Source organism: Ornithorhynchus anatinus, chromosome 2, assembly GCF_004115215.2.
Source record: "Ornithorhynchus anatinus isolate Pmale09 chromosome 2, mOrnAna1.pri.v4, whole genome shotgun sequence".
Taxonomy (NCBI): domain Eukaryota; kingdom Metazoa; phylum Chordata; class Mammalia; order Monotremata; family Ornithorhynchidae; genus Ornithorhynchus; species Ornithorhynchus anatinus.
This window is the reverse complement of record NC_041729.1, coordinates 107,127,761-107,151,988: the sequence shown is the minus strand read 5'-3', so window position 1 is coordinate 107,151,988 and position 24,228 is coordinate 107,127,761. Positions and strand designations below refer to the sequence as shown.

The following is a 24,228-nucleotide window of genomic DNA, read 5'->3' as shown; positions in this document are numbered from 1 at the left end:
ACAATTGAGTGAATGAATGAAAGGAAAGAGGTGAAAGGTGTGCTGACACATAGTCAATCAATTAATATTACTATTGAGGCCCTTAACCTAATGCTCAATCAAATAACCAACAGTACTATTGAATGCCTACTATATGTGGAGCATTGTATTAATTGTTTGGAAGAATTAGAAGACATGGGCCCAACCCTTAAGGAACTTACAATCAATCAATGGTATTTACTGAGCTCTTACTGTGTGCAGAACATTATACTAAGCTCTTGAGAGAGTACAATACATCAGAGTTGATAATAATAATAATGATAATTGTGGTATCTGTTGAGCGCTTACTATGTGCGAAGCTCTGTTCCAAACGCTGGGGTAGATACAAGGTAATCAGGTTGGACACGGTCCCTGTCCCATGTAGGGCTCTCATTCTTAATCCCCGTTTTACAGATGAAGTAACTGAGGCACAGAGAAGTTGAGTGACAAGGTCACACAGGAGACATGTGGCACAGCTGGGATTAGAACCCACTTATCAGAACTGACTCCCGGGTCCGTGCTCTTTCCACTAGGCCATGCTGCAATCCCTGTCCAAAGGAGTTTACAATCTATAGTCAACAATATTGACTGATTGCCTATTATGTGCAGAGTAAGTGCTTGAGCTTACTATGTGTCAGGCTCTGTATTAAGCACTGAGGTAGATACAAGATAATCATATTGGACATTGTCCATGTCCCACGTGGGAATCAGTCTTAATCCCCTTTTCAAGGTGAGGAAACGGAGACACAGAGAAGTTAAGTGATTTGTTCAAGGTCACACAGCACTCATGTGGCAGAACCCAGGTCCTCTGACTCCCAGACCCATGCTCTTTCCACTAGGCCATGCTGCATCTCATTATTTTACAAAAGAGAAAGGGAAAATGGAGACAGTGGTGATTACCCGCTTAAGAAGTAGGGTAAAGTCAGTAGGTACAGAAGTGCCTCTGAAGCATAATTGGAAGGGGACTTCTAAGGGATATGATCTGGGGAGAAATCAATCAATCCAGGGATGATGTGAATCCCACCAGACCCATTTTGCTCATTGGTTTAAGAGGGTCAAGGGGCTCAACTGGGGCCTAGGTTCTCTGGATTCAGCTTAAATGAAGAATCTTTTACCTTAATATCCAACATCTCCTCAACTTGGAGACGCTGCCTCGCCCTCCCAGAAATGATGTCAGTCACCTATGAAATCTTTCCACGGGCTCAGATCTCTGTAAGGGAACTCTTGTCAAATGGGCCAATTTTATTCCAGCTCATTTTGGCAGGCCCTTTTATTATGAAAATAGGCACCTGTCAGCTGGTGAACCTCTCCCTAGAGTTTGGAACGTGTTCCCCTAGAAAACAAATGCCATTTACGGTAATCTAGCTACGCATATTGTCAAAGGACATGGGCTGCCAGGTGTCGGGGAGAGTGGGTAAGGTGGGGGGAGGGGGAAGGAGGTTCAGGATCCAGGAATGGAATGTCCTTTGAAATCCCACCTTTGAGATAGTGCATTTTGTTCCGCCGGCAAAAAAGCCATCTCTACATGTAGAAATACGATTGAATGAATGAATGGAAACAGACCACATGGAATTTTAACTTGTTTCCCAAAGGAATCTGCTTCACACATACAGACATTTGAATCTTAAAAAAAAAAGATGTTGGTATTTGTTAAGCGCTTACTATGTGCCGAGCACTGTTCTAAGTGCTGGGATAGACATAGGGGAATCAGGTTGTCCCACGTGGGGCTCACAGTCTTAATCCCCATTTTACAGATGAGGGAACTGAGGCACAGAGAAGTTAAGTGACTTGCCCACAGTCACACAGCCGACAAGTGACAGGGCTGGGATTCGAACTCATGAGCCCTGACTCCAAAGCCCGTGCTCTTTCCACTGAGCCACGCTGCTTCTCCAAAAGATGCCTCTACATGTCAACTGACCTTCCCCGCTTGGGCTTAGTGGCATCCTTCCTGCTTCCGTTCCCACCGGAATGACCCACGTTATTTCCCAGGACACTTTTCTGAGGCTAATCACATCCGGCTTGGTTTTCCAGGGTGACCCTGGGGATGACTGCAGAGCCTCATTCAAGAAAATCCTTCCTCTGCCTGATCTTCCCCTTCCTAGAGCTGATTTCCAAGGCTCTCTCTCTCTCTCCCTAGAAGTCCAGGACTTTGGGGGATTTAGATCCCTGGGGAACAGCCAGAAACATCCTCTTTGGAACAGACAAATCCCTGGAGATCTGAATATTCTCTGATCCCTGAATTTTGGTTGGGGATCAAGGTGAATCAGTCACGGATAATATTTCCCAGAAGAGTGTCACATATAGGTCTGAAATTCCCCAATCCCATCATCATGCTCTCTTCAGGATACCAGGCAGCTTCCATTTGACCAATCAACCAATCCATGGTATCATTCCCCTGGCTCCCCATCCATGTTTGCACTATTTTCAATCAATCAATCAACTGTACCTATTGAGTGTTTACTGTTGCAGAGTACTGTACTAATCTCTTGTGAGAGTACAATAAAACAGAGTTGGTAGGCGTGTTCACTGCCCACAACGACTGTAAGCTCATAAAGGGCAGGGAATGTGTCTGTTTATTGCTATATTGTACTCTCCCAAGCACTTAGTACAGTGCTTTGCACACAGTAAATGCTCAAAAAATATGACCAAATGAATGAATGAATGAGCTTTTGTGCAGAGCACTGTACTAAGTGTTTGGAAGAGTATAATATGCAGAGTTGTTACACACATTCCCTTGCCCACAGTGAGCCTACAGAACCATTCCTTGAAGGAAGTCCCAAGTCAGGGTGGGTTCTGTATGGGCTGAGAAAAGGATTCTACCAGTTCTATGTACTGTAATATATCCTATTGGTTTGCTCCGTGCAATCAGTCCAACTGGATAATCGACTGAAGCCTGCTTCATCTTTTGGGCTCTCTGCATAATAATAATAAGAATAACTGTGGTACTTGTTAAGCGCTTACCATGTGCCAGGCACTGTACTAAGCACTATTATAGATACAAGTTAGTTAGGTTGGACATAGTCCCTATCCCCCATAGGGCTAATAATAATAATAACGATGGTATTTATTAAGTGCTTACTATGTGCCAACCACTTTTCTAAGTGCTGGGATAGATACAATGTAATTAGGTTGTCCCAAGTGGGGCTCACAGTTTTGATCCTCATTTTACAGATGAGGCAACTGAGGCACAGAGAAGTTAAGTGGCTTGTCCAAGGTCGCACAGCAGTCAAGTGGCAGAGACAGGATTAGAACCCACGTCTGACTCCCAAGCCTGTGCTCTTGTCACTAATGGTCCACTCCTCTTGGACCAAGGAGACCTAGGTAGTACTTTTATTTATTGTATTTGTTAAGCACCTATTATGTGTCAAGCACTGTTCTAAGATCAGGGGTACCTTCAAGTTAATTAGGTTGGACACAGTCCCTATTCCACAGAGGGTTCATAGTCTAAGTAGGGGAGAGAACAGGTATTTAATTGCCATTTTACAGTTGATGTATGTAAAATTATGTCTGTTTGTTGTTCTGCATGGTCAATGAGATGCATACGTGAGTCCAGGGTCTTTAAATTTTATTCTGCAGAATGATCAATCACCACACCTCGGGAGGTGATCAATGTAAGAACCCGAGGACACTTTTTAGGTTATATTTATACCCAAGCAGTAGCCCACCTTTCCCTCCCAACACCCCCTTATCCTCTATATACATTTCAATCACTGACATATGCATCTTTATTCTCAGATATAGTTATCTTAGGAGCCAGGGCTTGCTGACACACTCTCAATGGTCCGCAGTAAAATTCAGCCACTACAAAGGATTCTCTAAATCTGACAGAATATTTTCAACATTTTAAAAGTTCTCTCTCCTGTTCCTCAAAAACACAGTACTTCAACTAAGGGCTATATTTCCGCCAAATGGCAGTGCCTCAGCTCAGGTATGGCAGTTTCATTACATTGCTTTCCACAGAGTTGAGGAAACTGAAGCACAGCAAAGTTAAGTAACTGTCCAAGGTCACACAGCAGACAAGTGACAGAGGCGGAATTAGAACCCAGAATCCCTGACTCACAGGACAGTTCTCTTTCCACAAGGCCACTCTGCTTCCTATCTCTGCTACCAATGCTGTCATCACAACCACCATCATCACCATCACCACCAGCGCGTTGGAAAGAGCAGGAATCTGAAAGTCAGGAAACTGGAGATCTAGTCTCTGTTCTACCCCATCCCACCTATTTAGACTCAAATAAAATATTTGACCTCTCTGAGACTCATTTTTCTATCTGTAAATAGGAAGAATAATGCCACCAGCTCACAGGGAGGTCACGAATAAAGTGCAAAATGAGATGATTGATGTGAAAGTCCTTGGAAAAATGAGTGTTGTACAAATGCATTATTATGATTGCAGAAACAGATCCTAATTAAGTCTGAGCAGGCAGGTTGGATGTGTTTATATTATAAACCAGAATGCCACCTTAGCTAGTGATGCAAATAAAGAAAAGTCTGTCCCTCGGCTCTTTTAAACCATATCACCCAGCATGAGGTTGTTAGTGATGCTTTTCTGAGCAAGATTTGCAAATGAGAAATAAAAGCAAACAGAGCTGTAATTAAATGAATACAAAGTTTATTGACCTTAACTCTGTATTTTAGGAAACCAGATAAGGACAGTAGGAAATTAGACACAGGGAAGAGAAAGACTTCTAGTTTATAGAGCTCAGAATTTTTTCTTCACCCAGTGCAGGAGCAGCTTTAGGTAAATTTGGAAATTGGAGGACAAGGTAGTTCATTCATCTCTCCCATGCCACATATATCACTCTACTGACTGATTTGAGTGAGAAAAAATTAGAATAGGTTTATATGTCCCCAATGTTTCTCGGCTTTTATATTCCCAGAGACATCCCTCTAAGCGAACCACCAGTCCAAGGGATGGGCTAGGTGTGGAGATGTGGATACTTTCAGTGAGAGGCATCTTCTTGGTTTGTTCCCTGTTGTCATTCCAACTGGTTCAAACAATGATATTTATTGAACACTTACTATGTGCAGAGCACTGTACTAAGGACTTGGGTGAGTACAATACATCAGATTTGGTGGACACGCTGCCTGCCTGTTTCAGGTCACTTCCACATATCTTCCACATGTCTGCTAGGTGCCTTGGGCAAGTCACTTAACTTCTCTGGGCCTCAGTTACCTCATGCATAGAATGGGGATTAAATCCTACTTCCTCCCACTTAGACTGTGAACCCCAGTTGGGACAGGAACTGTGTCCACCCTGACTAACTTGTACCTACCTCAGTGCTAAGAACAGTAAGCACCTAACAGATACCATAACTATTTTTATTCAGGCTTCATTTAACCCCGAGGGCCACCTTCAAGCTCAAACTCACACCAGACTGCTCAGAGGGGGCTATGTTCAACTGCACACTCTGTGCCTCTTTGGAGATTCTAGAGATTTTAGCCCATGACACCATCACGGACACACTAGCTCTGCTTCAACCCCCTCCCTGGTAGGCTTCCTTTCCAATGGGTACAATTAAGGGGGGCTTGCCCAGATCTGCTACCAGGTGGAGAGGGATCCCTGATTTTCCCAACTCTCTTCCCCTCTTCAAAGCCCTACTGAGAGCTCACCTCCTCCAGGAGGCCTTCCAAGACTGAGCCCACCCTTTCCCCCTCCCCTCCTCTCCTCTCTATACCCCCACTCCCTCCCTCTGCTCTATACCCTTCCCCTCCCCACAACACTTGTGTGTATTTGTATATATTATTTATAACTATATTTATTTTATTAATGATGTGTACATGTCTATGATTTTATTTATCTATTTTGATGGTGTTGATGCCTGACTACTTGCTTTGTTTTGCTGTCTGTCTACCCCTTTAGACTGTGAGCCCAATGTTGGGCAGGGATTGTCTCTATTCCTTGCTGAATTGTACATTCCAAGTGCTTAGTATAGTGCTCTGCACACAGTAAGTGCTCAATAAATATGATTGAATGAATAAATAAAATAAAGCCCTTCTCCTTGCCCTGCACATTCCTCTCACTAGGGAAAGGGCTAGTCTTCCCCTAGACTGTAAGCTCCTTGTGAGCAGGGAATGTGTCTGTTTATTGTTGCATTGTACTCTCCCAAGAGATTAGTACAGTGCTCTCCACACAATAAGCACTCATTAAATAAAATTGACCAACTGACTCCCAGCTTTCTCCCCTGGTCAACAAATCCACCATTGTCCCTGTCCCAGCAGGTAGCAATCTTGGTATTATCGTGAGGCAGCACGATCTTGGGGAAAGCATGGGTCTGAGAGTCAGAGGGTTTGGGTTCTAATTTCGACTCTGCCATTTGTCTGCTGTGTGATTTTGGGCAAGCCACCTCACTTCTCTGAGTCTCAGTCCCCTCATCTGCAAAATGGGGATTTGATATCTGTTCTACCTCTTAGACTGTGAACCTCATGTGGGACCTGATTATCTTATATCTACCCCATTGCTTAATTCAGAGGTTGGTGCAGAGTAAGCACTTTAAAAAATACCACAAGAGTTATCTTGAACTTCTCTCTTCTTTCCAAATCCAGTCTGAATCTAAATCTTAATGCTTTTTCCTCTTTACTAATTTCCAGACCTATACCTTCCTCTCCATTCTTATATCTAACACCCTGCCTCAAGCCTTCATCATCGCCAGACTGGATTCAATCAGTGAATCAATTATATTAATTGAACATTTACTATGTGCAGAGCACTATACTAAGTGCTTGGGAGAGTACAATACAACATGTTCCCTGCCCACAATGAGCTTACAGTCCAGAGGGGAAGACAGACATTAATATAAATTATGGATATGTACATAAGTGCTGTGGAACTAAGGGAGGGATGAATAAAGGGAGAAAATCCAAGTGCAAGGACTATGCGGAAGGGAATGGAAGAAGAGGAAAAGTGAGGCTTAGTCAGGGAAGGCCTCTTGGAGGAGATGTGCTTTCAGTGAGGCTTTGAAGACGGGGAGAATGATCATCGGTTGGATAGGAAGAGGGAGGGCACTCCAGGCCAGAAACAGGATGTGGTTGAGAGACTGGCTGCAAGATAGATGAGATCAAGGTACAGTGACTAGGTTGGCATTAGAGGAAGTGTGTGGGCTGGATTTTAGTAGGAGAGCAGTGGGGCAAGGTACCAGCATGGCTCACTGGAAAGAGCACGGGCTTTGGAGTCAGAGGTCATGGGTTCGAACCCCAGCTCTGCCACTTCCTGGCTGTGTGACTTTGGGCAAGTCACTTAACTTCTCGGTGCCTCAGTTCCCTCATCTGTAAAATGGGGATTAAGACTGTGAGCCCCATGTGGGACAACCTGATTCCCCTGTGTCTACCCCAGCGCTTAGAACAGTGCTCGGCACATAGTAAGCGCTTAACAAATACCAACATTATTATTAGGAGGGGCAAGGTGATAGAATGCTTTAAAGCTGATGGAAAGGAATTTCTATTTGATGTGATTACTCGATTTGGATTATCGCATTGCCATCCTCAATGGGCTCCCCGCTTCCAGCCTCTTTCCTCTTTAGTCTATACTACATGACATGGCTCCTCAGACACCTCCAATACCTATCCACTTCTTCCCACCTCATTCAGAAACTCCCAATGACTGAATTTAAGGCCCTCAATCAGCTCTTTCTCCTTTTTATTTATCAGTCTTCACTCACCGCCCCTCAATTTGCACTTTTCTCTCCATTCAAGCCAACCTCCTTACCGTATCTCATTCCCAACTCTCCCATGCCGAGCAATTTCGTAATGCCCTTCCACCTGCCTGAAACTCCCTCCCTGCCAGATCTTCAACCTAGAAAGCCACCTCCTACAGGAGGCTCTCCCCAATTAATCCTTATCTCCCTGGTCATGCCTACCCATCACCTTCCTTATTGATGTACTTATTCTCTCTAGTTATTTATCTTTATTTTCTCCCCAGTTATATGTATGTTTCATTCTTGTTCCCGGTGCATGAATGCATGTATGCCTATCTGTGTCTCCCATTTATATTATAAGCTCTTGGAGGGCAGAAACCAAGTCCATGTGTCCAAAGTGCCTACTTGGTGTCCTGCAGACAGTTAGTACTCAGTAAATGCTGATGAATGAATAAATGAATGAATGAGGATAGGTCTTAGAGGTGGTAGCAAACACAGCAAGACATGTAACTTCCTCTAGAGTGTAAGCTCATTCTGAGCAGGAAACCCATTTATCACATACTAAGGGCTTAACAAATACCTTAAAAAAACCCTGTTACTCTTCCAAGCACTTGGTACAGTGCTCTGCACTCAGTAAGCACTCAATAAATAGCACTGATTGATTCTGCTCCCATATGCCTGCATATCCTGCCTCCCATCCTTACGAACCACAGACCGTTAGGCCTGTTCCTATATCATAACATTTATCAAGCGTTTGCTGTGTCAAGCACTGTTGTAAGCACTGGGGTGAAAACAAATTAAACATGTTGGACACAATCCCTGTCCCAGATGAGGTTCACAGTCTAGGCAGGAGAGAGAACAAGCATTTAATCCCCATTTTACAGATGAGGAAACTGAGACACAGAGAAGGTAAGTTACTTGCCCAAGGTCACACCCCAAACACGTGGTAGAGCTGGGATTAGAACCCAGGTCCTCTGACTCCTAGGTCTGTGCTCTTTGCACTAGGCCACACTATTCTGGAGATATGAAAATATGCTTCTCCATATCTCATATTTCACAAGTGCTTCACAAAGGGGACTGCTCTCTGCCTTGAATTCTTGCTCTTTTATCCTCATCATTAGGCACCAAGAGAAGCACCTACCACTGGCAGCAAGGTCATTCTCGGTCTCCTTCGCTGGTGCCTCCTCCCCCTCCCATCCTTTAACTGTTGGAGTTCCTCAAGGGTCAGTTCTTGGCCCTCTTCTGTTCTCCATTTACACTCACTCCCTCGGTGAACTCATCCCCTCTCACGGCTTTGACTACCATCTCTACGCAGATGACACGCAGATCTACATCTCCGCCCCTGTCCTCTCCCCCTCCCTTCAGGCTCGCATCTCCTCCTGCCTCCGGGATGTCTCCACCTGGATGTCGGCCCGCCACCTAAAACTCAACATGAGTGAGACTGAGCTCCTCATCTTCCCTCCCGAACCCGGTCCTCTCCCAGACTTCCCTATCACCGTGGATGGCACGACCATCCTTCCCATCTCTCGGGCCTGCGATCTCGGTGTCATCCTTGACTCGTCTCTCTCGTTCACCCCACACATCCTATCCGTTACCGAGACCTGCCGGTTTCATCTTTATAATATCGCCAAGATCCACCCTTTCCTCTCCACCCAAATGGCTATCTTACTGCTACGGGCTCTCGTTATATCCTGGCTAGACTACTGTGTCAGCCTTCTCTCTGATCTCCCTTCCTCCTCTCTCGCCCCGCTCCAGTCTATTCTTCACTCCGCTGCCCGGCTCATCTTCCCACAGAAACGATCTGGGCATGTCACTCCCCTTCTTAAACAACTCCAGTGGTTGCCTATCGACCTCCGCTCCAAACAAAAACTCCTCACTCTAGGCTTCGAGGCTCTCCATCACCTTGCCCCTTCCTACCTCTCCTCCCTTCTCTCTTTCTACCGCCCACCCCGCACGCTCTGCTCCTCTGCCACCCACCTCCTCACCGTCCCTCGGTCTCGCCTATCCCACCGTCGACCCCTGGGCCACGTCCTCCTGCGGTCCTGGAATGTCCTCCCTTCTCACCTCCGCCAAACTGATTCTCTTCCCCTCTTCAAAACCCTACTTAAAACTCACCTCCTCCAAGAGGCCTTCCCAGACTGAGCTCCTCTTCTCCCTCTACTCCCTCTATGCCCCCCCCTTCACCTCTCCCAGCTTAACCCTCTTTTCCCCCCATCTCCCTCTGCTCCTCCCCCTCTCCCTTCCCATCCCCTCAGCACGGTACTCGTCTGGTCAACTGTATATATTTTCATTACCCTATTTATTTTGTTAATGAAATGTACATCGCCTTGATTCTATTTAGTTGCCATTGTTCTTACGAGATGTTCTTCCCCTCGACTCTATTTATTGCCATTGTTCTTGTCTGTCTGTCTCCCCCGATTAGACTGTAAGCCCGTCAAACGGCAGGGACTGTTTCTATCTGTTGCCAACTTGTTCATTCCAAGCACTTAGTACAGTGCTCTGCACATAGTAAGCACTCAATAAATAAATTACGAGAAGCAGCGTGGCTCAGTGGAAAGAGCACGGGCTTTGGAGTCAGGGCTCATGAGTTCGAATCCCAGCTCTGCCACTTGTCGGCTGTATGACTCTGGGCAAGTCACTTAACTTCTCGGTGCCTCAGTTCCCTCATCTGTAAAATGGGGATTAAGACTGTGAGCCCCACGTGGGACAACCTGATTCCCCTATGTCTACCCCAGCGCTTAGAACAGTGCTCGGCACATAGTAAGCGCTTAACAAATACCAACATTAAACATTAAATACTATTGAATGAATTAAGTCATTATCATCATCACCATCATCATTAACACTAATTTTAACACCGTCATGCCCACCATCATCACCAGGATTGTTTAAGAGACTAAGGCATTCAGAGCTCTGTGCTGGGTGCTAACAATGGATAGAACACTGATGATTAGGAAACAAGGAGTTACATGCATTTGGATCAGTAGCCTAGATCTTAGCTACTTTTGGGTACTTGATATTATTCAACCCTCAACCCCACAGCACTTAGGTACCTAGCCATAATTAATTTATCCTTATTAATATCTGTCTTCTCCTCTTGATGGTACACTCTTGGCGGGCAGAGAATGGGTCTATCAACTCTGTTGTATTGTACTCTTCCAAGTGCTTAGTATAGTGCTCTGTGCACAGGAGGCAACCAATAAATAGCTTGTTTGATTGATTGATCGATGCATTTCTCTTCCCCTTCCCTATGCCTTCGGCTAAGCATCTCTTCCCAGAGTCACAATGCTGGGCCCCCCAGATATTAAGAATAACAACGATGACAACAGTGTTAAGAGATTAACAGTGCCAGAAGCAATGACAATAATAATGATAATGATAATAATAACCTTACAGTGAAACAATAGTTTTTTAAAAAAAGCTGTCAGCTTCTTGCAACCCAATTACCTCCTGGATCTCAGACCCCCAACTAACATTTCAAACACATTTGTCTTCTCGTAACAGCGAAGCTTCCAGTGATGCACAATTTAACAGTGAAATTTACATTGACTTGTTGCCACCTGCCATTGAATTGTAAAGGATTTTTTTATAATGGCCTTTACAGTTCCTGAGGGACATTTTGGGAAAAGCTTTTAGGAAAAAGGAGTACCAAATATAATGCTTCGGTTCAAATCATTTCTGTGGAGGGCAAAGTCTATTTTATTATCCACAGTAGTTCATATTATTATATACCAGCCTTTGTTTGTGTTCTGACTTCCGGGTTGACTGATTAGTCAATGTCTATCCCATGAGATTTTTATTATTTCCTGGATGAAAGCAAATAAAGATCAAAGTTGAATTGCTTGAAATAAATGGTGGCTTGGAAATTCAGTTCATGCAAAGTAGGTTTATGCATCTAGAAAATTTGCTCAAGAAAAAAAGGTTAGATGCAACTAGATAGTATTACTAGCAATAACTTTAATAATAAGAAGAATAACAGTATTCATTGAGTGCTAAGTATTTGTCGAACTCTGTTCTAAGCTCTGGGGTAGGTAGAGACTGTGTCCTTGTTGTCTTATGCTGTAGAGTCGTGTCCAACCCATAGTGAGGCCATGGACACATATCTCCCAGAATGCCCCATCTCCATCTGCAATCATTCTGGTAGTGCATCCGTAGAGTTTTCTTGTTAAAAATACAGAAGGGGTTTAACATCGCCTCCTTCCTTGCGGTAAACCTGACTTCCTTGCAGTAAAAAGCCCTCGACTCTCTCCCATGCCTCTCCTACCCACCTCGGGTGAGTTTTGACTTGTAGCAGACTGTCTTCCATTTGCTAGCCACTGGCCAAGCTAAGAATGGAATTGGTGTACCTCTGTCTAACTGTCCCTCCCTAGTAGAGGAGACTGGTAGAGTACTGGAAACTCTCCAGGTGCGACCCTGAGAGGTGCACTTCCTCCTAGGGGAAATATTTTTGTGTCTGTCTTCCCTCTATCCTTTAAGATCTTTGGGGACAGGGTTCATCTTCTAATTCTAGTGTACTCCCCTGAGTGCATAGCTCAATACTTTGCATACAATAGGAGGTCCATAAATACTTTTGGATGGATGGATGATGGCAACTCAGCCATAATATTAGCCCTTCCTGGGTTATAGGAAAGTAATGATGGAGTATTTTCACCTTATTACTCAATCACCTGCAAATGAAGTTAAAAGCAGATCAAATATTTGCAAGAATTCTTATGAGATGTTTATGGGTAGGCAACAGTCAGTCAGTCAATTGTATTTATTGAGCACTTACTGTGGGTAGAACACTGTACTTACAGAAGCAGCGTGGCTCACTGGAAAGAGCCCGGGCTTGGGAGTCGGAGGTCATGGGTTCCAATCCCAACTCTGCCCCTTGTCAGCTGTGTGACTGTGGGCAAGTCACTTCACTTCTCTGTACCTCAGTTCCCTCATCTGTAAAATGGGGATGAAGACTGTGAGCCTCATGTGGGTCAACCTCATTCCCCTGTACCTACCCCAGCCCTTAGAACAGTGCTCTGCACGTAGTAAGAGCTTAACAAATACCAACATTATTATTACTAAGTGCTTGGGAGAATACAATATAATAATATAACCGACATATTCCCTGACTACAACGAGTATACAGTCTGCAGCAGGTACTTAGGCCATATTTCCCCCCCAGCCCCCAGTCTCCAAGTGAACAGTGATTGCAGTTACCTGAATCACTAAGTTTTTCTGTGGCACAACATAGCCTCCTGGTTTGTCCAGATATCGAACTCTACTCTGTTAGTAAGTAGAGTGTTGGGGGCAGGGAATGTCACTGTTTATTGCTGTATTGTACTTTCCAAGTGCTTAGTATAGTGCTCTGCACACAGTAAACACTCGATACATAAATTGAATGAATGAATAGAGGCAACCCTACAGCTTGGAGATGTGGCTTGGGATGCTTCAGCCAACAATAGTGTAAGAGAAAGAAGAAGCCCGACAATTTGCTCCCAGGACAATGGATTGAGAAACAGCCTGCATAGTCACAGGCTATATCTTTCCCCAGCTCCAGTCATCTTAGAATAAGTGTGCTGTCCACTGACCCCTGTTGGATGGCTGACAGAATGTGGTTGGCTCAACACAATCCAGCATGACTGCTGTTGGCATAACAAGTCAGGTGTTGATGGAAAAGCAGTGTGGTCTAGTGGATAAGCATGCGCCTGTCAGAAGAACCTGGGTTCTAATCCCAGCACTGCCCTTTGTATGATGTGTGATCTATATCCCGGCTAGACTACTGTGTCAGCCTTCTCTCTGATCTCCCTTCCTCCTCTCTCGCCCCGCTCCAGTCTATTCTTCACTCCGCTGCCCGGCTCATCTTCCTGCAGAAACGCTCTGGGCATGTCACTCCCCTTCTTAAACACCTCCAGTGGTTGCCTATCAACCTCCGCTCAAAACAAAATTCCTCACTCTAGGCTTCAAGGCTCTCCATCACCTCGCCCCTTCCTACCTCTCCTCCCTTCTCTCTTTCTACTGCCCACCCCGCACACTCCGCTCCTCTGCCGCCCACCTCCTCACCGTCCCTTGGTCTCACCTATCCCATCGACCCCTGGGCCACGTCCTCCCGTGGTCCTGGAATGCCCTCCTTCCTCACCTCTGACAATCTAATTCTCTTCCCCTCTTCAAATCCCTACTTAAAGCTCAGCTCCTCCAAGAGGTCTTCCCAGACTGAGCTCCCCCCTTTCTCCCTCTGCTTCCTCTACCCCCCCGACCTCTCAACAGCTAAACCCTCTTCTCCCCCCTTTCCCTCTCCTCCTCCCCCTCCCCCACCCCACCCCCTCAGCACTGTACTCGTCTGCTCAACTGTATATATCTTCATCACCCTATTTATTTTATTTTGTTTAATGAGATGTACATCACCCTGATTCTATGTATTTGCCATTGTTTTAATGAGATGTTCTTCCCCTTGACTCTATTTATTGCCATTGTTCTTGTCTGCCTGTCTCCCCCGATTAGACTGTAAGCCCGTCAAAGGGCAGGGATTGTCTCTATCTATTGCCAACTTACACATTCCAAGTGCTTAGTACAGTGCTCTGCACATAGTAAGCGCTCAATAAATACTACTGAATGAATGAATTTCACTATGCCTCATTTATCTCATCTGTAAAGTGAGAATTAAGACTGCGGACCCCATTTGGGACAGGGACTATGTCCAACCTGATTAGCTTGTATCCACCCCAGGGCTTAGTACACTGCCTGGCACACAGTAAGCACTTCCTTAAAAAGTAAAGATGCTGGCCCTACTGGTTGCAGGTTATCCCTAGTCAATTGATCACTACACTTTATTGAACACCCACTATGTGCAGAGCACTCTACTGAGTACTCCCAGTCTCCTCCTTCCTCTCCCAGTGAAGGTTATATGCAAATAGTCCAAAATTTTGGATGTTCATGAACCAAAGAGGTAGCTTCCCCTTGGAGGTCCAAGCAGCCTTTTTTAAAGTTCACCAGGAGTCCTGTTCCTCAGGGGTTCAAGGTCCAGGGGAATGAGCTTAAAATGGAACATCACCCCAACTCTGCCCGTTGGTACTGTAGATAGATCCTGGCTCCAGCCCGTAGAAGACCCACCCAGTCAGTGGAAGAAGGCTCATTTCTCCTTGGAGCAGCACGGAAGCAGAAAGGCAAGAGGTCACTGGAGCCTCAGACTCAGGCATGCTTCTGGACCCAGCCTCTCTGCCCCCAGCTAGCTTCTCACAGCAGGAGGGTGTGGAGTCCCACTCACCCAAGGTGCAGGGCCCCCACCTCAGCCTCCTGAGAGCCCAGGGCAATTACCCGGATTAACTCTACCCTAAAGTCAGGTCTGCCCTTAATATGGTCATGGGTTCGAATCCCAGCTCTGCCACTTGTCAGCTGTGTGACTGTGGGTGAGTCACTTAACTTCTCTGTGCCTCAGTGACCTCATCTGTAAAATGGGGATGAAGACTGTGAGCCTCACGTGGGACAATCTGATTACCCTGTATTTACCCCAGCGCTTAGAACAGTGCTCTGCACATAGTAAATGCTTAACAAATACCAACATCATTATCATTATTATTATTATAAGCTCACCACAGGGCCACCTGGATGGACATCTGCCTTGTGGTGGAGGTGGAGAAGATGGGTGAGGAGGAAAAGGAGGAGGAGGAGCAGTGGAAGGAGAAAGAGGAAGATGAGGAGAAGACTGAGGAAGAGTAGACTGAGGAAGAGGAGTAGAAGAGGAGGTGAGGAGCAGAAAGAGGAGGAGGAGCAAGAGGAGGAAGAAAAGGAGAAGGAAGAGGAGAGGAGGGAAGAGAAGAAGGAGAGAGGAGGAGAAAGAGGGAAGAGGAGAAGGAGGAGGAGAAGGGCAAGGAGGAGGAGGAGCAGGAGAAGGAGGGGAAATGGCAGAAGACAAAAGGAGGGGGAAGAGGAGGAAGAGGAAGAAGAGCAGGACAAGGAGGAGGAAAAGGAGGCAAAAGAGTCAGGTCATGGGTTCTAATCCCAGCCCCATCATTTGTAAGCTGTGTGATCTTGGGTAAGTCACTTCACTTCTCTTGCCTCAGTTACCTCGCCTGTACAATGGAGATTTAGACTGTGAGCCCCATGTGAGCCAGGGACTGAGTCCAGGCTGATTTGCTTGTATCCACCACAGGGCTTAGTACAGTGCCTGGCACATAATAAATGCTTAACAAATAGCATTGCTGTTATTATTAAATGCTTTTCATTCATATCAGAGAAAATTTGTACTTCCAAGTCCATTTCTTATGGATTTTACAAATGTTTAATAGTCAGTCACACCATCATTCTTATACATCTGTTAGTCTTGCCAGGCTCATTATATAGATAGCAGGACTCAAATATCCAAAGAACCGAAACAGATGCACCCTGAGGGTCTATAGCATAGCTGAGAGTATTCATTCTTTCACTCAATCGAATTTATTGAGAGCTTACTGTAAGCGAGTAGGGTACTAAGCACTTGGAAGAGTATGATACAACAATAAAGAGATGCATTCCCTGCCCACAAAGAGCTTACAGTCTAAATATGGGGAGATAGACAGTAATATGAAGAAATAAATTCCAGATATACATACATTTCAGAGCTGCCAGCCCAGCTCTGTGCTTGACCTACTCGCCTAGTGATTCCAACAGACATCCCTTCAGTTGTTGGGGAGACTGAAAATCCCAAAACAGGGTGGTTATATGACATTTCAAATTAACCACAACAACAGCAACAACAATCAACAACAAAATGGAATGGCCCACATTTCGCAAGAATTGCTTTTCAGTTGTTTTTTTTAGGGTTTTTTTTCTGAATATGAAACACAAAAATCCCCAGTTCGCTGGGAGGGCGGCTGACTGGTTATCTGGGCAGCAAGCCCAGTTTGGCTTGATTTCTATTTATTAGTATGCCCTGCTTCCCGGATTGTTTGGAGATGGGTGCCTGTTAAACTGTCATTATTGTAAGTAGCCCAGTAAAGTTGGAAGGGGAAATAGAGTAGGAGAGATTCAGCTACACTACTGGCATTTCCCAGATCAGTGGACACTGGACAGTGGAAAAATGTGAAGGGTATAAACAAAGAAGTAGCATGGGCTAGGAGATAGAGCATGAGCCTGGAGTCAGAAGATCATGGGTTCTAATCCCAGCTCTGCCACTTGTCTGCTGTGTGGCCTTGGGCAAGTCACTTCACTTCTCTGTGCCTCAGTTACCTCATCTGTAAAATGGGGATTAGGCCTGGGAGCCCTTTTCAGGACAAGGACTGTGTCCAACCCGATTTACTTGTATCCACCCCAGTGCTTAGTATAATGCCTGGCACATGGTAAGCACTTAAATACCATATTTTTATCATTATTATTATTTACAGGTCTAGGGAGGTGGAACTGCACACACAAATACACACACACAGTCACACACACACACGCTGCTAAATATGGGAAATACAGACATACAAATGAATCTGTAATTTTTTTTAAGTGTTTACTACAATTAATGATGGTATTTGTTAAGCACTTACTATGTGCCAAGCACTGTTCTAAGCACTGGGATAGATACAAGGCTATGAAGTTGTCCGATGTGCGGCTCACAGTCTTCATTAGGACTGTGTCAGAATTAGTGCCCAGGTCCTACCCAGGCCTGTGCTCTAGTTACTAGGCAACACTGCTTCTCTAGTTTAGGTGTTGGTTGCCACTAGATTGTACCCACCTTCATATCTACCAAATCTAACCACTCCCCCAAGCACTCAAATATATCATTGTTGGATTAAGGAGATATACAGGAAAACACCCAGAAGTTGGAAAAGTTCTAGAAGGCAACTTGGTCTAGTAGAAAGATCATAGGAATGGGACTTCAGAGTTTTGGATTCTAAATCCAGCTTTTTTCAATTTGAAGTACTGTTCTAAGTGCTTGAATAGTCACAAGATAATCAATTTACATACAGTCCCTGTCCATCAAGGGGCTCACATCTTAAGTAGTAGAAAGGAGGTTTTGACTCCTATTACAGATGAGTAAACTGAGGCACAGAGAAGTTAGGTGACTTGCCCAAGGTCCCACGGCAGACAAGCTCTGCCACTGACTTGCTATGTCACTTCCTCTCTGTGCCTCAATTTGTTGTTTTCACCACCTGTTAGATTGTGAGCAACTCGTTGGTCAGGGGCTGCATCTGATTCATTAATTTCCATTGTATCCACCCCAGTACTTACCTCAGGACTCTGCACATGGTAAATACTTACTAAAAACTTAGACTGGAAGCCCCATGTGACACAGGGATGTGTCCAACCTGATTAACTTGTATCTACCTCAAAGAGCTTAGAACAGTGTTTGTCACACAATAAGCACTTAAAAAAAAAAGAAGAGCAGCATGGCTTAGTGGATAGAGCCAGGACCTGGGAGTCAGCAAGTTATGGGTTCCAATCCCAGCTTTGCCACTTGTCTGCTGTGTGGCCTTGGGTAAGTCACTTCTTCTGGGCCTCAGTTACCTCATCAGACTGGGAGGCCCATGTGGGACAGGGACCATGTCCACCCCAATTTGCTTAACTGCACTTAGTACAGTCCCTGGCACAAAGTAAGTGCTTAACAAATACCATAATTATTATGAATAATAACAAATACTATTTAAAAAACCATAAGACTGGCATCCGGACACCATCCTGAACACATCTAGAATGACAGAAGCAAATCATGTTCCATGTTGCAGCTCTGTTGGCACTACCTCTGGGCAAGATGGGGACTCCTGGCCCCCTTTCAGCAGCTCCCCTCAGCCTGAGAACAGGGACTGTGCCCAAAGAAGCAAGGTTGAAATAATTGTGTGGCTTCCATAGGTGCTTAAATGACCTCAAAGTGTGCACTGTGGGTTGTGAACTCCCAACAAATGATAAACACCAACGCAGGGCCTAGCAGGTTCTTTCTTGGGAGACCCTAACTCAATTTGGCTTTCTTGGGCCATTGTACTCACCCAAGAACTTAGCACTGGGCTCCGCACACAGTAAGCACTCCATAAATACCAAAGATTGATTGATTGATTAATTCAGGCAAGCAACAAAGTGAATTTATAGAGTACTTAACTTGACCTCTAATGGAAGTGCCCCACTAAACCTCTCCCTTCCCAGCCAAAGCACCCCCTTCAGCATTAGACAATGCTGCCTATTACTGTCCATGCTCCATTCACATGCAGGTGCCTGGCTCATGTCCTGTTGACCTGCTGATTTCTACATAAGTCAACAGGACATGAGCCAGGCACCTGCATGTGAATGCAGACTTTATAGACCACTTTAATCCTCACCAACACTGGGTCCTTCCAAATAGGACTGTGAGTCCGTTACTGGGCAGGGATTATCTCTGTTGTCAAATTGTACATTCCAAGTGCTTAGTACAGTGCTCTGCACATAGTAAGTACTCAATAAATACTATTGAATGAATGAAAGATTGGCTCTTTGAAGAGATGCGCGGTGAATACTTTGGTCATATTTATCTGGACCTGCTGTTCTCTCTATTGTACTTTAGGTGCTCTTTGTGAATGGCTTCTTCCATATGCTGGGAGTTTGGGCCCTCTCTTTCTAATTCTTCCCCGACAAATCATAAGTCAGCTTACATTGGAAGAAGACAACTTTCACTAATTTTGTCACAATTCAAAATGGTAGCACCCAAAAGCATTAGATTAAGCTTATACAGACAGGGTCATTTTCTGTGCATTTTCAAGGTCTACCTACTAGTTAACCAGGAAGTAAGTTCAGTGAATAGTTGCTGTCTGGTATGAGTGAAGATTTTTTTTTTTTTAAATCACCAACTTGTTAAGCTCTAACTCTATGTAAATCATTATTCTAAACTCAGCTAGATAAAAGTTAATCAGGCCAGATATAGTTTCTGTACTACATGGGGCTCACAGGCTAAGCAGGAGGGAGAACAGGTATTCAATTTCCATTTTGCAATTAAGGAAACAGACACCGAGAAGTAAATTGACTTTCCTGAGGTCACACAGAAGGCAAGTGGCAGAGTTGGGATTAGAACTCAAGTCCTTTGGCTCCTAGGCCTGTGCTTTATCCATTAGGGCATGTGTCTGTCACCTGCCACTCCACCCGCTGCTACAGTATTTGTGTTCTAATCCAGACTCCTCAGGTTCTGGGAGTGTTCTGAGCGCACTGGAGTGGTTGGGGAGTGTATGTGTGTGTGTGTGGCGGGGGCGGTGGCATTGGTGGGGGGGAAGAACCTGTGTATTTCCAGTGTCCAGCAAAATTTCTTGGAAAAAACATCTACCACCCACACACAAACAACCCCAGGCTGCAGCAGTAGGTTCCTGGGAAAGAAAAGAGAAGCACTGAAAGCTCTGATCCTGTAAAATTCATCATCTTTCATTGCCTGTGGAATGGTAAAAAGGCACTAGGTATTCATTAAGTACTAAACCCACTTTTGTTTAATAAAAAGCAGACCCAGAAATCATTTAAAATCAAACAGATGAATTAAACCGCGTCTCAACTGCCTCAGTGCAACAATTTCAAGCTAAAGCCCAGTCATCCTGCTCTTCCCCACAGGCCTGGTAGGTGCCATTATTGCTTAGCAGAACACTGGGTAGCAATAGGCATTCAGAATTACAATGGGTACAAGAAACGCATCAGTAGAAAGTGATCCAGATAGCCAAAGCCTTGGCCCTTACAGAATGAAATTATAGTCAGTGGGAGCAAAAAGTCATGTTACACATGAGGGACAACACGAAGAACTGAAATATCCAATTTTCAAACCTAAATTTCAAAAGATGACTGAGTTTAAACTGGGTACAAATTTATCAGATAATCTTGCAACTATTTAAAGCAATCCTAAAAGGGTCCAGGCAGTTCCCAGTGGGATGGCTCTTTTTGAGAAGTAATAATAATGTTGGTATTTGTTAAGCGCTTACTATGTGCAGAGCAGTGTTCTAAGCACTGGGGTAGACACAAGGGAATCAGGTTGTCCCACGTGGGACTCACAGTCTTAATCCCCATTTTACAGATGAGGTAACTGAGGCACAGAGAAGTTAAGTGACTTGCCCACAGTCACACAGCTGACAAGTGGCAGAACCGGGATTCGAACCCAAGATCTCTGACTCTAAAGCCTGTGCTCTTTCCACTAAGCCACACTGTTCCATCCCTAACCATGAGGATGGGTGTCCAATGGGGCAGCCAGTTTGTCCAAGAGTCTCGGGTTCCCCTGTCAGAGACAGAGTTCTAGGATTGAGTGGGTAGTGGACTTGGCATACCATCTTTCAGAGTCTTGAGGTCTGAAAAGAGCCAGTGATGTCCTCTAGACTATAAGCTCACTGTGGGGTGGGGAATGTGATGGCTATTTCTGTATTGTACTCTCCCAAGCACTTAATTCAGTGCTCTGCACACAGTAAGAGCTCAGTGAATATGAGTGACTGACTCCAGCATGGCTTAGTGGAAAGAACACAGACTTGAGAGTCAGAGGTAGTGGGTTCTAATCCCCCTTCAGCCACTTGTCAGCTGTGTGACTTTGGGCAAGTCATTTAATTTCTCTGTTCCTCAGTTACCTCATCTGTAAAATGGGGATAACACTTGTGAGCCCCACGTGGGACAACCTGATTATCTTGTATCTACCCCAGTGCTTAGACCATCACTTGGCACATAGTAAGCACTTAACAAATGCCATTATTATTATTATTATTGTTAAGTTTCATTGTGGGATCTTCCAAAACCATTTGTAGGGGATGGGGGCGGGGGTGTGTAGAAAGAGGGTGGCAGGGGGCAGAGGGGCAAAGGGGTGGAGGGAAGATGCAGAAAGTGTATGTTGGCAAATTTAGGATTTGTTAATGAATGAAAATTGGCCATCCACTAGGATTGAAAGGGTTTCAGAGCATCATCATAATAATGGTGGCATTTATTAAGAACTCACTATGGACTCAGCACTGGGGTCTTGTCTTATGCCGTCGAGTCATTTCTGACCCATAGCAACACCACGGACACATCTCTCCCAGAAAACTCCCTCTCCATCTGCAATCATTATGGTAGTGGATCCATAGAGTTTTCTTGGTAAAAATCTGTAAGTGGTTTACCATTGCCTCTTTCTATGCAGTCAACTTAAGTCTCCGCCCTTGACTCTCTCCCATGCAGCTGCTGCCCAGCGCTTGTGAGTTTTGACCTGTAGCAGATTCCCTTCCACTCGCTAGCCACCAGCCAAGATAGGAATGGAATGGATAGGCCTCTGCTTAACTCTCCCTGTAGTAGCTGAGACTGGTAAAGTACTGGAAACTCTCCAGGTGCCATCCTGAGAGGAGCAACAATGGGGTAGATACAAGATAATCAGAGATACAGTATGGCCTAGTGGAAAAAAAAAACCACCAGGCCGGGGATTCAGAGTATCTGGGTTCCGATCCTGGGTCTGCCAATTATTTGCTGTGTGACCTTGGGCAAATCATTAAACTTCTCCTTGCCCCAGTTAACTGTGTCCAATATGATGAACTTGTATCTACCCCATAGCTTAGTACAGTGCCTGGCACATCAATCAGTCAATCAATCGTATTTATTGAGTACGTACTGTATGCAGAGCACTGTATTAAACACTTGAGACACTACAATATAACTGAGTTGGTAAACACATTCCCTGCCAACAGTGAGTTTACGCTAAAGGGGGAAACCACAGTAAGTGCTTAACAAGTATCATTATAAAAAAAGATAAGGACACAGTCCTTATTCTAACACAAGGTGAATATGCTATCCTTATTTCTCAGTTGAGGAAACTGAAGGTCAGAGAAGTTAAGTGATTTTCCTAGGATCAAACAGTGGTCAAGTAGCCAAGCCAGAACTAGAATCTGGGTTTCTTGACTTGCTTTTTCCACTAGGCCTCACGGTTAGGATTAAGAACAAGAGAGTGACTTCACTTAAAGAGGTTTTTCCTTAGTGCTGGGATCAATTATTTTTTATGTGGTTTTGGACTCACAATTGCTCCTCCTTTCAAAAATGTGTGGTTTTACAGGCTGCTTTTATTCTTGTAAAAGAGTAAAACCGGACCAAAACTGACTCTCACGTTCAGGCTGCGGGTTGCCAGCCCCTGTCCCTGGAGAGGTCTGCAGCCTCTCTGGAATCTTCTTCATTCCAGCTCTTAGAACTGATCAGATCTGGCCATAGAGAACAGATTTGTATGCTTGCTTCTAGCCTGTGAGCTCACTGTGATCAGGGAACCTGTCTTCCCACTCTGTTATATTGTGCTCTCCCATGCGCTTGATACAGTGCTCAGCACATAAGTGCTAAATAAGTGCAATTGACTTAAGTGACTGATTGCTCGGCAGAGAGCACCATTCTCTGCTTCCAATGTGCTTTCTAGATGATCAGGTCTCTCTGGCGTGTTTCTCAGAAGTGCAGCTTCCTTCCTGTTAATCTATCAATCAATCATATTTATTGAGCACTTACAGTGTGCAGAGCACTGTACTAAGCATTTGAGAGAGCAAAATAAAACAATAAATGGACACATTCCCTGCCCAGAGTGAGCTCACAGTCTGGGGGAGGGGAGTCTGGAGTCATCACTACCTCAGCTTGCCTTGTCTTATGCCAAGTCATTTCCGACCCATAGCAACACCATCAACACATCTCTCCCAGAACGTTCCACTCTCCATCTGCAGTTGTTCCAGTAGTGTATCCGTACAGTTTTCTTGGTAAAATACGGAAATGGTTTACCAATGCCTTCTTCCTTGCAATAAACCTGAGTTTCCATGCTCAACTCTCTCCCCTACCACTGCTGCCCAGCACAGGTGAGTTTTGACTTGTAGCAAATTGCTTTCCACTTTCTAGTCACTGCCCAAGCTAGGAATGGAATGGACAGAGCCTCTGCTTGACTCTCTATCCTGCAGCCAAGACTGGTAGAGAACTGGAAACTCTCCAGGTGTGACCCTGAGAGGGGTTACTACCTCAGCATTATAATCATAATCATCACTGTCATCATCGTCAGGATGAGGAAGTGATTATTCAGTTTAGAGCAGTGTCCTGAGCACCTAGAATGTTCAGGTCATGTAAGGCTTCTTGGAGCCTTACTTTGACTGTGAGCCCCATGTGGGACAGGGACTGTATCCAACCTATTTTGTAACCACCCCATTGCTTAGAACTGTGCTTGTTACTCAGTAAATGCTCAAAAAGTACTGTCATTATTATTAGTATGATTAAAGGAGATGTGAGGTGTGATCAGGGATTGTCTTTCTTTACTGCTGAATCCTACTTTCCAAGTACTTAGTACTGTGCTCTACACACAGTAAGTGCTCAATAATTATGATTGAATGAATAATTTTAGAAAAGCTTTGGAGATGGGCAATGGATTGGTATGTTGGATATGAAGGGGGAAGGTGTTCCAAGAGTGAGGAAAAACATAAGCAAAGAATTGGTGAAGAGACTAAGAAGAGTAAGGCCCAGTGAGTAGGTTGATGCTAGAAGAGTAAAGCTTGTCTGTTGTATGACCTTGGGCAAGTCACTTAACTTCTCTGCACTTTAGGTACCTCATCTGAAAAATAAGGATTTAGACTGTGAGCCCCATGTGGATCAGGGACCACCTGATCATTACCCAACCTGATTATTTTGTAACCACCCCAAGCACTTAGAACAGTGCCTGGCACATATTTAGTGCTTAACAAATAAGATC

The 24,228-nt window shown here is 44.8% G+C and overlaps 1 non-coding gene across 1 annotated transcript; it reads right to left on the bottom strand.

Annotated features, from left to right (window-relative positions):
* Positions 1 to 21,742: 21,742 nt before the first annotated feature.
* Positions 21,743 to 21,880, bottom strand: LOC114809419. Its single transcript, XR_003757204.1, has one exon. It is a non-coding gene; the product is annotated as a small nucleolar RNA SNORA7 (small nucleolar RNA).
* Between the last annotated feature and the right edge of the window lie 2,348 nt (positions 21,881 to 24,228).